This window comes from Gossypium hirsutum, chromosome D11 (assembly GCF_007990345.1).
Source record: "Gossypium hirsutum isolate 1008001.06 chromosome D11, Gossypium_hirsutum_v2.1, whole genome shotgun sequence".
Lineage (NCBI taxonomy): Eukaryota > Viridiplantae > Streptophyta > Magnoliopsida > Malvales > Malvaceae > Gossypium > Gossypium hirsutum.
The window spans coordinates 38,972,637-38,975,709 of NC_053447.1; the positions used below are offsets into that span (position 1 = coordinate 38,972,637).

The 3,073-nt window shown below is 38.2% G+C and overlaps 1 non-coding gene across 1 annotated transcript; it reads right to left on the reverse strand.

The window, feature by feature from the left end:
• Window positions 1–617: 617 nt before the first annotated feature.
• Window positions 618–724, reverse strand: LOC121223868 (small nucleolar RNA R71). The gene has a single exon (XR_005921334.1). It is a non-coding gene; the product is annotated as a small nucleolar RNA R71 (small nucleolar RNA).
• Window positions 725–3,073: the final 2,349 nt, after the last annotated feature.

The following is a 3,073-nucleotide window of genomic DNA, read 5'->3' on the forward strand; positions in this document are numbered from 1 at the left end:
GTGAATTTTGCATTTTTGTTTATTTTTCTATTCAATTTTAACTTATTTAATTTTTATGTGTTTATTCAGGTGTTTGTGAGTATTGACCGAATTATCGATTTACTCCTCGTAGACCCTGAGATAGAAATAACTTTTCGACAGCGGAGAAGACAAGCAAGTCAAAGAAGGACTTAAGAGATGAACTTCGAAAATCCAAATCAAGGAAACGGAGTAAACACTACTCAAAATCCTATCCTTATCGCTAATTATAGGGATAGAACTCTAATACAATATGCCATACCAGTGTTTCATGATCTTAATCCGGGTATTAGGAGACCCGAATTGGGGCACAACAGTTTGAGCTGAAGCCACTCATGTTCCAGATGCTTCAGACAGTTGGCCAATTCAGTGGAATGCCTACCGAATATCCTCACTTGCACTTAAGACTGTTCATGAAGGTGAGGGATTCTTTCAAGTTAGCCGAATTACCTGAAGATGCACTACAATTGAAGTTGTTCCAATATTCGCTAAGGGGCAGACGAGCCTAGTTGAACTCTTTGCCACCAAATTCAATTTCCACATGGCAAGATTTAGTAGAAAGATTCCTCATGAAGTATTTTCCACCTAGCAAGAATGCTAAGGTAAGGAACGATATCACTTCTTTCCAACAAATGGATGATGAGTCCTTGTATGAGGCATGAGAAAGATACAAAGAATTATTACGAAAGTGCCCTCATCACGGAATCCCACATTGCATCCAACTTGAGACATTTTCTAATGGTCTCAATGCTCACACGAGGATGGTAGTGGATGCTTCTGCTAATGGTGCTCTCTTTTCTAAGTCTTGCAATGAGGCTTATGAAATTATTGAGAGGATTGTCAGCAACAGTTATCAATGGCCAACCAATCGAGTAGCTTTAGGAAGTCGAGTCACTAGAATGCATAAAGTAGACGCTCTCACTTCACTCACATCTCAGGTATGCTCGATTTCCTCAATGCTTAAAAATTTTACCACTAATGGGTTTAATAGTTTTGCAGCATAACCACCGAATCAGTTTGAAAATGTAGCCTGTGTCTATTGTGGGGAAGGACATTTTTTTGAAGAATGTCCATTGAACCCAGAATCCGTGTATTACATGGGTAACCAGAACCAAAACTGAGGAAGGCAAGGACTACATTCCAATTTTTATAACTCATCGTGGCGAAACCACCCTAATTTTTCCTGAAGTAACCAAGGGGCTAGATCTAGTAACACATACGCCTAACCTATACTGACCCAGCCACCTATTTTTACCCAACAAGTTCAGAAACAACCTCAAGTTGAACCATCCAATGGCTTAGAAAACATTTTGAAGACATACATAACCAAGAATAATGCCTTAATCCAAAGCTAAGCAGTACTTTGAAAAACCTGAAAAACCGAATGGGCCAGCTTGCAACTGAACTTAGAAATCGACCACAAGGTGCTTTACCTAGTGATACGGAGAATCTGATGAATCAAGGGAAGGAGCATTGTAAAGCATTGACATTGAGGAGCAGAAAGACATTAGAGCCCAACACAGTTGAAGTTGAAGAGGAGCCAGTTGACACTCAAGACTCAGGGGAAGTTCAACAAAGTGTTGAAATTTCAGTTTCACCAGAACCAGAATCTGCAAAAACTGATAAGGTAATTTCTAAACCAATCAATTCTGATAAACTAACAACTTTTTTTGATACAGTTAGAATTACCATAAAATATGAATCAACTAGTTCCAGTAATGAAGCCTCCACCATCCTACCCTCAAAGACTTCAGAAGTAGAAGCATGAAGTTCAATTCAAGAAGTTCCTAGACGTACTCAAGCAACTTCATATCAACATCTTGTTTGTTGAAGCACTTGAACAAATGCCGAACTAGGTCAAATTCATGAAGGATATCCTGTTAAAAAATGAAGACTTGGAGAATTTGAGATGGTAGCCCTGACAAAGGAATGCAATGCATATCTTCAAGACAAACTACCCCTAAAGTTGAAGGATTCTGGATGTTTTACCATACCTTGCAACATTGGAGCAACATATTGTGGTAAGGCACTATGTGATTTGGGTGCGAGTATTACCTTAATGCCTATGTCAATAGTTAGGAAATTTGGGATAGGTGAAGTTAGACCTATTACAGTTATACTTCAATTAGCATATCGATCCTTAGTACATCTAAAAGGAAAAATCGAGGACGTATTGGTACGTGTAGACAAATTTATTTTTCCTGTTGACTTTGTTATTCTAGACTTTGAAGTAGAAAAAGAAGTGTCAATCATCCTAGGAAGGCCTTTCCTAGGAATTGAAATGACCCTTATTAATGTGTAGAAGGGCGAGCCTACTATGTGTGTTCAGGATGATCAAGAAACATTTAATGTTTTTAATTCTATGCGATTTCTTGACACAATTGATGATTGTTCTGCAGTGTTCGATTTAGAGGAATTAATCATGGACAAGGAACTCAACTATGTTGAGGACACATTGGAACAAATTTTGACATCAGACCCTCAAAGTGATGAAGATGAGGATGAACACTTAGCTTTTCTATAAGCTAATCAAAGAGGATTTAATCCACAATCTCGCTTTGAATCTTTAGAGTTAGAGAATGGGGATTATACCTAACCAAAAGCGTCAATCGAGGAGCCACTTAAATTAGAACTGAAGGTACTTCCTTCACATTTAAAATATGTTTATTTAGGTAACGCTTCTACTTTACATGTGATTGTTTCAGCGGAATTAACTGTTGAGCAAGAAGAGAAACTCATCCTAGTATTGAAGTAACTCAAGAAGGCTATCGGATGGACCATAGCCGATATTCGCGACATTAGTTCGTCTGTATGCATGCACAAGATCATCCTGAAGATGGCGAAAAAGGGACGATTGATGGACAACGAAGACTAAACCCCATCATGAAGGACATGGTAAAGAAAGAAATCATCAAGTGGTTAGATACGAGTATAATTTACCCCATCTCAGATAGTTCGTGCGTAAGTCCATTTTAGTGAGTGCCAAAGAAAAGAGGTATTACAGTAATTCAAAATGAGAATAACGAGTTCATATCGACTAGAACGGTTATGGGAT